This window comes from Perognathus longimembris, chromosome 13 (genome assembly GCF_023159225.1).
Source record: "Perognathus longimembris pacificus isolate PPM17 chromosome 13, ASM2315922v1, whole genome shotgun sequence".
NCBI lineage: Eukaryota > Metazoa > Chordata > Mammalia > Rodentia > Heteromyidae > Perognathus > Perognathus longimembris.
Genome location: NC_063173.1, coordinates 4,864,223 through 4,877,009, shown reverse-complemented (window position 1 = coordinate 4,877,009; position 12,787 = coordinate 4,864,223).

Here is a 12,787-nt window from a genome sequence, read left to right as displayed (position 1 = left end):
CCTTGAAGAATAGTTCCACTGCCACCTCCTACAAAGCAGAAGGAAGCGAGTGTTGGAGTTTGAACTCTGGCTCTCAAATTTGCTAAACTGGTGTTTTACCACTTGAACCATTTCTCCAGTTCATGTTGTTTGTTGTGCTAGTCTTTGAAGAGTTGAAAAAGTGAAGGACTTTTGAAGTAGATAGAGTGGTTAAGGAATCAAACATGAGATTGTATCATGGTATTTCTGCCTATATATTAATAGCAGTATGTTCAGATTAGGATATATATATATATATATATATATATATCCACAAGCACACACATTCACAGTCAGCCAGGATAGAAAAGTTCTATGACACACCATCTCCAATTAATTAGCAAAATGCTGAAAATAGGATTCAAGTGGTAGATTGGCAACATTGAGGGGAAAAAAGCAATGTTAGAGCTCAAAACCCTGGGTTCAAATTCCATACTGCCAGAACAATACCCACAAGGAAAACTTAGCAGGGGTGTTGGAATGCAATACATTCATAAATATGAAATAGCTCCTTTCTATTACATCATTGTCCTTGTCTTTTCAGATATTTTCATTAAGAGTATTTTCCCTTCTAACCATCTTTTCCCAGGGTTTCTTAATATCATTGACCTTTGGTTTGTGGTTGATTCTATTCGATTAAAAACAAAACAAAACAAAACAAAAACAAACCTCAATACTTGGGCGCCCCAAATGGTCTAATTTTGTGGCAAGCATACGAGGTAAGCGCTCTTGCCACTAGGCCATATCCCCAGCCCTGGTCTAATTTTGAAACCTAACATATATATTGTACCCCATCTGTCGTGTGTTCTACACTGAGTTGATGTAGAAATACCTGGGCTTTTTTTTTTTTTTTTCGAACACTGGAAAAAAGTAAGCCATTTTGGTTATAAGATCAAAGGAATGTTTCCCGAAAGTGACTAGTTGATGTAATCATGCGAAAAAGATTTTATACCAGGTTTATTTTAGCTGAGATTGTTCTTGTTGCCAGAAGTCGCCTAGAGTATTTGACAGACAGATGGACCACAGTTTCAGCACAGTCATATGAATTTTGAAGCCTTCAAAGGCATTTACCAAACCATGTCCCAGATGACAATACAGACTTGTGTGTGCTCAGACCGTCTTGATCATTTCAATCATATTCATGGAAATCATATTCATTGGGTACCTATTCGGAGCATTCATTTACGTGGAGCTGAAATCTGCAGTTTAAAGCATTCACTTTATTTCATGGTAGTTTAGCAGAAAGAGAGGAGTGCTCTTGGTCGGCTAGATTACTGGTGATAGAAGTAGACAACAGAGATTCTGAACACATCCTTTCTGGTTGCCATCCAAAGGTCATTTCTGTCTCTAGTGGATCTCTGCATCGGCTTTAAATATGGCCACACTTTATTTGTTATTCCTGTCATTACAGGGTAGGGCTCTGTCCTGCTGCCTCTTAAATCTGAGCAGGCTCTTGAATGCTTTGACCAATAAACTGTATTAACACACACTGAGACCAAGTGACTTCCTGGATGAGGTCATACCAACCAGGCATTGCTGGCTTGTTCACAGAAAACTTGCTTCCAGCTGTGGCCTATCATCTGCATGTCTAATTATCGTTCGGCCACATGTGCATGAAGCCAATTCCGGACATTCATTATGAGTGCCCCAGCGGGGACAGCCTTCTATTCATTCCTGCCAAGAAATCAAACATGTAACAACATCCCTTTTGAAGTCTGAAGATGTGGTTCAAGGGGTATAGTAACTGCTTAGCTAATTTGAGAGCCTGAGTTCAAAGCCCAGAACGTACCCCTAAAAGTCTGCCTTGTAGTAACTTGATCAGCCTGGCTGCTAGCTTAATGCTATCTACCCTCATGAAAAGGAAATATTAATGTGAAAAGCTACTAAGTGATTTTTAACTATGCTTACTATTTTTTTTAAGTTATAGAAGCTACTCGTTATAAAAAGCACATCGATTTATTATATAAATGAAAAGAAAATCATCTTTAAGATAAATTAAAAAGCAAGCAACATTAAAAGAGAAAGAACAAGGATGAGTTGTAACAACTCTTATCTAATTGCATACCATTTTCTTCCCAGCCTTGGCTAGTCTAATACACAAACTTTCTTTGTATTTCTTTAGACTAGTGGATAGAAGATGACTAGACAATAAAATATTTGTGATTTTGAGCAATATAGTTAACCTCTTGTGTTTTCAATATCTCCATTCATAAAATTATAGTTCTAATGTTACATGATTTGTTGCAAGAATTAAGTGATTTCAAGGTACTGGGCACAGAATAATGACTTAATCCATGCTAGATATAATTATTGCTTCTTCTTTTACTCTTATTATCATGCCAGAGAAAAGGACCTTTATGACATCTATTAGCCTGTAGTGAGTAGTATCCATACGTTTACGTAGCTAGCTCTCTGTGTCATGTAAGTGTTGCTTAAATATCCTCATTAAAAAGACTTTCAGACCATCTAATACTGTGAGTGCAAGTAGCTCATATTTGCAATTTGTAGTTACTCGGGAGCCTGAAAGTCTAGAGGATTGTGGCTAGAAGTTAGCCCAAGACAGAAAACTACATGCAATTCTATCTCTACATAACTAGCAAAATGTTAGGCTAGTGGCGCAGCTTAAGCCAAGCAAGCACAAGGTCCCAATTTCAAGTAATATGTCACCCTTTCCCTGCTTAACTGACTTCATTTGTTTAACAGCCAAGAACAAATGGGTAGACTTATGAATGACATGCAATAGTTATGTTGACACAATTAACAGGTACTTTTGGCATGAATAAGTGGATGAGACTTCATCTTAACAACTTCCTAGCACGAATAAGATGATTTTAATTAAGATAATGATAATGAGGACATAGATGGTTCTCCTGGAGGTAGCCAAACTTTATTGGTCCCCCACCATATAGGAGGGGTGGTGATTTGATATACATTCTTCCATTGTATATTCACAGCAGCACTGAGCGCTTTTATTACAGGCATTCTGGAAAGGTAAAGCTCCGATGCACTGAAATGTTAAATTATGTATACCAAATCACACAGTTAATAATTAATACAGGCTAGGCTGAAACAAAGTTTTCTAATCCAAAGTTCACTTTCTTAATTGCTAGGTTACGAAAACAACAACAAATAAACAAACAAATAAATAGATGTAAGCATTCTACACTGACATAGAAATTAGTGCATAGAACTGAGAATTAAAATAAGAATGAATGACGAATGAAATTTAAGTATAAGAGTAAACGTTAGCCAGGTGTCAGTGGCTCACGCCTGTAATCCTAGCTACTCAGAAGGCTGAGAGCCAGGATCCTGGTTCAAGCCAGCATGGGCAAGAAGGTTAGTGAGAGCTTAGCTCCAATTAACCACCCCCAAACCAGAAGCAGTGCTGTGGCTCACGTGGTAGAGCACTAGCCTTCAGCTGAATCCCTCAGAGACAGGGCCTAGGCCCAGAATTCAAGCCCCAGACGACACACACAGATGCACACACACACACACACATGCACACACACACACACACAATAGAGTGAATGTTCTCGTAGGCTTAACATCTAAGTACTATCAAACTATCTAAAGTAAAAATTAAAGATAGCTTGTTGATTAATGTGCTGCACCTTGGAATATAATCCGCAAATCTTTACTACCCTACCTCTACCTACTGCATGGCATACAGTAAAGCGGGCTTGTGTTTTGCTTCCACTTAGTTTTGTGAGTCCTCACAAACAATTAACTAGGTCCAATTGTCCCTGTTGCTTGCCGTTCATCTGTCGAGAAGAATGCTTATGCATTGTTTATGTGACTTGCAATTTCTAAAGTCAGTTGGCTTTCTAAGAATTCCAATATGCTTTCTTGTGCTGCCTGTCTAGTTCTTAGGAAAGTATTTTGTGAGCCAGAATGTACTGATGCATGGATAGCCTGGATTTTGAGGAATTCTTCTTTGCCTGGAGGTATGGTGAAGAGCAAGGGATCTGCACCAAAGCTGTAAGCTCCAAGGAGAGCTAAGTTTATGAACCACCTCGCAATTTAGTTTAGCATGTGATGAATGCAGGAAATACTGTGGGACTAAAATTTCTTCCCAGGTATTATGGTTGAAGTCATATCTTTGATTTACGAAGTAAAGTATCTATTTTCTCTCATTTTATTTTTGTGTCTAAAAGTTTTATGGAAAACAATAGGGATGATAAAATAAAGCAGGATGAGAACTAGGTTAGGAACTAATATTTACATTGTAGGTTAGATTCTGTCCTTTTTTGTGTGTTTGATCTTGATTAAGAACATATTAAAAGCTGTTATCCTAACACATACAATGAAGATGTTCTTACCTGGATATATTCCTATAAAACAATCATGTTTTACATGAAAAACATCAATTAGCACGTAATACTATGTGTTGTTGGCAGTATAACTAACATTTTTTATAAATAAAAATTTTCATTTTGTCCAAATTAGTGACAATAATAAGCAAACCAAAACCCACTTTAAGAAATTACCAATAACCTCTAGTTTCATCCACCTATCTTTCTCCACATTTTTGCTAGTTGCCTTTTTTTTTTTTTTTTTTTTTGGTCTTTTGTGACTTTTTGGTTTTTCCCTGAGCTGAGGCCTGAACTCAAGGCCTCACACTTGCTCTTGTGCTGAGCTAAATCCCCAAACCTTTCTCCCACATTTTCAGAAGCATCAATTAGTTGTACAACTAAGATTTTCTTTGCCATGCCCCAATCTGTGTACAAGGTACCTGAATCAGATTCACCCCTCCATCATTCTTTCTGCTTCCCATTCCAGACAAACTTCAGCAGATTTCCATTCCAGTTTCCCACGTGTGCAAACAAATCTCTGGACCATCTCCTCTCCCATTAGTACCCACTCCCAGAGAAACATTTCTTTTACATTGCTGACAGTTCCTTTTGAATTTAATTGTTCAAAGGAGTTTTACAGTGACATTTTTACCTTCCCAAATTCAGAACTTTAATTCCCTTGCTATCTCTTCCCTATTGCCTATCAATCTCTTGCTTTTCAGTGGTGTGACTTAGTTTCTTTCTATGGTCTTCCTTCAGCGTTGCAATGTATTGCTGTATCTCGCCCTGTCTCACATTCTCTTTCCTCTCCATCGCTTCAAACAGTCCTACAATGACAAGTATTTTTTGGTACAGCCTCTTTGTGTGTTGATGTACTTGCTATCTTTTCTGGGTAGCATCTACATATGAGACATTGTGCAACTTTGCCCTTCTGGACTCAGTTCACTTCTCTAATATGATCATCTTCAGTGCCGCGTATTTCTCTGCAGATAATATGGTTTCCCTTGGTCCATAATCAGTTGCAGGGTATTTGGGCTGTTGCCATACTGTGACTAGTGCTGCAGGGAACTTGAGAATGGAAGCGACTCTAATGTGTGCTGTTTGCATTCATTTGGCTATATGCCCAAGGGTGGCGTTGCTGGATCATATGCGCCTTGTATTTGTTTGGTTTGCTCATTTGTTTTGTTTTGTTTAGGAATCTCCACGCTGATTTCTTGGGTGGCTGTGCTAACATGCATCCCCACCACATGGTGAATAAAGGCTCCTTTTACCATGTCCTCTTCAACATTTGTTGTAATTTATGTTCTTGATAACGGCCATTCTGACTCATGTGAAATGAAATCATAATGATGTTTTGGTTCACATCTCCTTCATGGCTGGGAATGTGAGCATTTCTTTGTGTATTTATTGGTCATTTGAGCTACTTTAAAAAATCTTGTCGGTTCAGTTTATTAGCTTATTGCTTACTAATGGGGTAGTAATACAGTTAGAGTTTAGGGGGTTTTGTTGTTGTTTTGTTTTTAGTTTAGCTTCTTACATTTTCTGGCTGTTAGTCCCTTGTCAGATGTAGAGCTGGCAAAGAGTTTTCTCCTCTTCTGTGCACTGTCTATCTCTTTAGTCTAATGACTACTCCCTATGTGGAACTTTCTTCATTGGATGCCATCTTATTTTTCATTGCTTGCTCTTGTTTTCTGAGCTATTAGCATTCTCTTCAGGTAGTTCCTTCCTATACCAATGTATTCCAGTGTTTCCCGCGTTCTTCTACAGTCCTTTTAAATTTCAAGTCACTGAAACGTATCCACTTCAGACTGGCATTACTTCTGGAAAAGATATGGGCATGTAGTGTCAGAATTTTATGTACGGTTCCATACAGGGAAGGCATATACAGACCTCTGACGTCAGACAGGAGGCTCCACTTTCTTCTCGAGGAGATGCAGCTAGCAAGAATCCGGCAGGGCTTATATAGTGATTTGTGCCTGGGGGACTGTGAAGGTGACAAAGGTCACAGAACCTTGACAGAGAAATGAAATTATTTTTGAAGGAGTTAGCGATCCTTCAAATATTTCATACAACGGTTCTTTTTTAATATACCACCATTCTTTGCCTCTGTAAAATGCTGTAGCACTTGCAAATCACTCACACCAATTCTCTCATGAACTACTTCATCCACCAAATATGAAATGAATGTTGTATAAAGAATTGTACTACACAATTGATGAAATCACGCTAAGAAATACACACACATTATTTTTTCTGAATCTGCTCAATCTGCAGTTGACTTGCTTCTAGGATGCAGAGCCCACAGATAAAGTGGGTCACCTGTCTACATTATACAATTTTCTCTTGGATTACACCCTGATTGAACACTACTTTTTGCTAAGACTCCATGTAGAAATGGGTAGAGTGGTGATGTGATTACACATGTTCACAGACAGGACTTTAGGCAGATAATAAAATCTAATTTCCATTGAAATGAAAGAAAAAGCTGTGTCAGGTGGTCTTTGTCTTGCCCTCTGTCAATTTTTCGTGCACTGCTGGAATCAGAGATGTTACTCCACTTAACTTTTGCTCTGTGCATTCAACATAGAGACTTTGAAAAATGCACGCTATAAAAGAAAAGCCTCCAAATTTTATGACAAAGTATTCGAGATCAGGTGCATTTACCAGAGAGGCTTCTAGAGTGCGTGCTTAGGAAATTTATATTATGTGGGAAGCATGATACAAGTATCTGGGGCAAGTACCCTGTAATAATATGAAGTCTTTCAAGAGTCAAGTAAAGAAGTATGTTTATTTTTATTATCACTTTCAGACCCTGGATTCTAAAGAGAGTTTTAAAAATTAAAGTACTCAACTAAATCCCATAAATGGCCATTTGGAAATACAAGGAAGAAATGTGAAGTACAGTTAACTTTTAATTTCAGGTGCCATTTTGGACTCATGGAGATAAATTTCCCTGAAATCACCAAATATTTCTACAGTCATTGCATTTGACTTGGAGTTTGATCACTCACCTCACAGAGCTCTTCCGTGTTTTCATCTCACCTATCCAGTAACTGCTAATCTATGTTCAGATTTTTAGTGACTCTTCTCTAATTCAGGTATTATAATTTGTTAACCATTTTGACTCTCAAAGCCAAGTTCAAAAATCAGAGTAAAGATACTTTGTGCTTTCAATATTACAGTGGTTTGTTAAATATTCAGGTTCAAACTTTAGCATACTTGAGAAATACATGTTTAAATTAACATATGAACTCTGTAAGAGTCCTATGAACATTACATATAGCACTTTTTCTAGAGCCCCCCCCCCCCACTATGTAGCCCAGGATGGCTACAGTACACCTACCTCCTCAGTGCTAGAATTATGTAATGTATCTTTCTTTATACCATCCTGTCATTATGTGATTCATGTGCATTAGTGTTCTTGTTATAATCAAATCCACAAGGTCAAAGACATATGAATAGCTTCCTCCTTTTGAGTGTTACACAGTGTATTAGGGGTAGGTGTGAGGAATCTGCCAGGTATAAAAGGAAGAGATTTAGAACTGACCGTAACAAGCCATGTTTTGAGGTTCAAACTTACTACCTAGACACACTATTTTATTTGAAACCCAGTAATGAGTAAATAAAGATAACAGCCAGAAAAGGACTGGAACAAAATAAGAAATAACAGTTGGTTACAATTTTGCAAATAACTAATTCTAGTAATTCTGAGTGTGGGAAAATGTTAGAGTTATTTTAGCCATGCCTCATGCTTTCAGTGATTATATAGGAGATAGACTCTTGGGGACTTTTTTTATTTTTTGCCTGAGATGGTTTTTATTCACAATCCTTCAGATCTTAGCTTTCTAAGTAACTAAAATTTCTACTGAGTTGCCTGATATCTCCCTCTACATTTAGTATTGTTAAATTGTTTCTTTTTTTTTCTTTTTTGACATTCGGTTGTTTATGGCAAGAGGTTGGGATTTAATTAAATTCTCCTTTGGAAGAGTAATGAAGTATAATTAAGACTGTGTACATTGGTTTTGAAATCAGTCTCCCATAACTTGGTATCACATCATGCAATTGAGTCTTTCACTCTTTCTGCCTGTTTCCTCATTTACAAAATCCAGAGACAGTGTCTACATTATAAAATTACTGACTTGAAAGGATTATTAAGTTTAATATGGAGACATTGCCTGGCACATTGCAAACCTCTTGACCAATATATCTAACAATTTACAAGATAACTCTTCAATTCCACATTGATATACTGATTTGCAGTGTCACTTTTGTGATAAATTGATTTCAAACTGTACTTAAGAAAGAATTGCATGACACTTTATTTCACTGTGACTTCAAATTGTCATAGTAATTGATAATAGAATTACCTCTGACATTTATATTTTTTATCATAGCAAATAGAACATCATTTTATCTCATATAAATTATATAATTAACCTATTGATTTTGAAGAAATATTAACATTTTATTAAGTGTTTTGAAATTATTCACTAATCTGGAAGAAACTGAAATCCTTGTCAAACCTAGTTATAATCAGTGTTTAATTTTCATATTATTTTCTATTAATTCTTCAATATTTCCTGAAATCTTCAAAAGGGTTTGTTAATTTAGTTGGCAGAAACTTTCTAGTTTAGCTATTCTTTTTTTCAATTTTTCAATTTGTATTTATCAATCAATATGTATGTCACTGAGGTTTGAAGATTATCCTGAGATCCACATAAAAATTTGCCATTTTATTTAACTTCAAATAATTATTTTATCATGGATTAACATCTATGTTAAGACATAATATTTTATTGTGTATTATATATAAGATTCTTGGAAAATAGTCTGGATAACAGGCAGTTTTATCTTTTTCTTAGCTTTAAGAGACCAGTATGGTAAGCTCCAGGATTAAGAGACCCATTTTAAGCTCCAGGATTTTGAACACATCCATATTGCTTTTTATGTATAGGTTAATATGAAAATAAATACAAATATTGTAACAAACCCATGTAAAAATTGTGGATATTTTATACTGAACAGTTGAATGCACATATAATTTACTCTTAAATATTTTCCCTAGAAGATAGTTAAAATGTTAGATAAAACATTGTTTGACACAGATTTTTTCTTTGTATCCCTGAGTTTGTCAGATTGTCTTTCCATCTTCAAGTAGTTTACATTATCTTCCGCTGTAGAATCATTGATAATTTTTGAATAATGTGTTCATAGTCTATAATAACTTTGGGTTTAGAATAGGAAACACATTGGTAAGATTGATCTTGGCTAATAATACCTCAATTTTAATCTTTGGTCCTTAGAATTAATTTTAAAAGTTGAATAAAGTAATGAATGTGGGAATGTGGCACTTGCTTTTTCTTCCTCTCTTGTATTCATTAGCACGCACTTACCTGTCAGCTTTTGGTTTATGTATATATGTGAATACTGAGGAAAACGAGAATCAGAACATTATCTCAATAAAAAGCATGACATGGGAACATTTTATTTTCTTCTGTTTTTATATGTTTTGAAGAACTTTTCAAAGCTTCTGTTACTAACTTGATGCCAACTATTTCTGAAAATTATGTGTAAGATCTGTATATCGTTATTTTTATTTCTTTGACTAATCTTAGAAATATCCCAAGGACCCAGAGGGGGATGAGGGGGGTATCCTTGGGATTGAAATACTTGGTTGACTCTCCACTCTTTTGTTTTAAATGACCAGATAATAAAAATATAATACAAACAGTTTTTCCATCCTAGCAAGTAGATTTTAAAATACTATTTATATACCTGGTACAATTAAGATAATTAGAAACGTGCAGCATGTTTTCATAACCACAGAGCGGTATGCATTTGTTCCGGCACATGACTTGCTTGTTTCCACTAAAGTTTCCTAAGTGATACTTGGTAGTGATGTACTTTCTGATACTGTTAATCATCAAGGGCCTCAAGTTCCAGCAAAGAGTGTTTGACGTGTTACAGAACTGTGCAGCTTGATGATAGCCTTTTGTTCTGCCTCCTATTGGGCTTTGACGTGTAATACCAACATCATTCCGTTGCCTGCAATTTGCATTCATGTAAATCATAATCGGAAGAAAGGTTCTCTGCCCCTTGCTGCGCGGGGCTGCTGGGGCTGAACGGCAGACACAGCACATGGCGGAATCAGAATCGGATGCTTGCTGCTCTCCTTATTTTGTCAAAAGCATTAATGTTAAGGGAAATGCTTCCACGTCTACCTCTCTGTTCATGCTCCCAGCAAGCCTGGGTTAGGTAAGACAGAAATTGGGAAGCTTCATTTGCCTTGAGAAAAATCAAGATGGGAGAAAGATGTGCATTCTGTCTGACATGACAGACTAGAAAATAGCAGGCCTGCAACCTAAAGCCACGTCTGAGTTTTAGATGAATGTCCTTTCCCAAGGCCGAGAAGGAAAGGTATTTCCATTGTTTCCTTAATTCCTGTGGCTGTGCCATGGACGTTTAGAGGATTCCCTTTGAAGAAGTAAACAGGTGTGCACACACACGTGCACACACATACACAAATATGCACATATATTTCAATTCTTCTTTAAACAGTTAGATATTTACTCCAGCTCATTTTCCCAGAATATCTCACTTATACCTCTGCAAAATTATCTACATATCCTTACATCCATCACATACGAACATGACTATTTGAATCAGTCAGCCTAACTAGCAAAGACTAGGAAGAGGATTATTAAAGTGTTAATGGCAAGGAGCTGGCTTACATAATTTTAAAGACTGGTCAGGCAAAATCGATATCCATAGAATCCCCTCTTAGAAAGGGTGAGTCTGGACCCTCAGGCATGAGCTAACGCTGTGGTTAACAGGTGGTAAAAACTTTTTAATTCCAAATCATCTCTGCTTTGAAAGTATTTTTAAGTGAATCATTCTCAGAAAATCAGGATAATCCCCTTTATGTAAAGTCAACCGATAATGGACTTGATTCATATCTGCAAAATATCTTCACAAAGATATTTAGCTTAATATTTGATTGAATGCTAGAAGTTTTAGTTGTATCAGACTTACACACCAAAAATATTATTGTACTCTTGAAGTGAAACCTACACAGACCTTAGAAGCAACATTGAATTTGAGCATCAGGGAGAGATCTTATATTGATTGTGAAATCTTGTAATGTTTTACTAGTTCTACTTTTTAAATCCTTTTCAGCATTTGTTCCTTATCTAAAACAGGGCACAACCTTAAGCTTTTCAAGCTACACATTTAGCTACTCATCTTGAATTAGACTGTCTAATAGAAATGTCTTCTCCAAAATTCTAATTTACATTAGATTTTGGAAATTTCTTTCACTTAACACTGGGTAGTTTTCTTTGGGTCAGTTAGTTCTGTGTGAAATTTCTATATGACTGTATATATTTGTTGGTAACTCACTTCCTAGATTACGATGATTCATGTGCTATTTATTTCTTATACTGAGACACCACTGTGGAGTTTTCCCTAGCTATTATATTCTCTTATATGTCTAATAGCAACTTTCAGTCAGATACATGAATAGGACTGAAGCCTTGTCATGTAATAAGGTAGTTAAAGAAATAACAGGCTATACTTAAAGCAACATAGTCTTCTGACTTAATATTAATTTGTTCCACCATAATCTGCTAAGCACTGCAGACTATGCTAACGCCACTGCTTAGAGCAATAGTTGTGTCATTTATCCCATTGGTGCAAATGGTAAATAAACCATGAATGATTAAGTGCTGCTTTTACCTTCTCTGAAGCATGAATAACGATTTAATTTTTGTATTTTCAAATTGAAATTAGAAAAACGAATGAATGAATGAATGAATGCAATAAAGCATGGAGCAAACAAGAAATGGGAAGTCTGGTCTCCAGCCCTGCCGTCTAAAGCCTGGATGTTTACAGAGGGTCCTCTGACAGCTGCCACCGCGAATCATAGTCTCTGATGAGCAGCAAATCTCCAGGTCAGCGGTGCTGACATGGTTCAGAGAAGATTAGGTGTGGAGATAGAAATCCAAAGCAATGACAACTTTGTTGTCTCCTGTTCATCACTTGAGCTGAGTACCAAAAATTTTCCTGTCGAGGACAGGAGATTGGCTGTTGGGACATCAATCATCAAAATGCCTCCTGATCCCAGGTTATTTATATCAACCTCTCAAGCAGCCTAAGCTCTCGAAAGTTAAGAAAGCCACCCACAAAGATGTACACAGCATGACTGCGTTTTTCTCAAGGTCATGTCACTTGTCAACATGGGCACTGGACGTGGCAGCTCTGTAGTGTCTATCCGATGTTGGAGCAAAAGATGGACACTACGACATCCCACTTCTTTTTTGGATTACCAAAGAGTTTTTAATCCAGAGAAAAGAGGAAGATATTGCAATGGATGTTAATGACAAGTCGTTATGTGGGTCTCTGAGCCTGGAAAATCCAGAACAATTAGAAAAGAAAAGCAAAAACATGAAATTACAAGGAAATGCTCACAGAGGGAGACT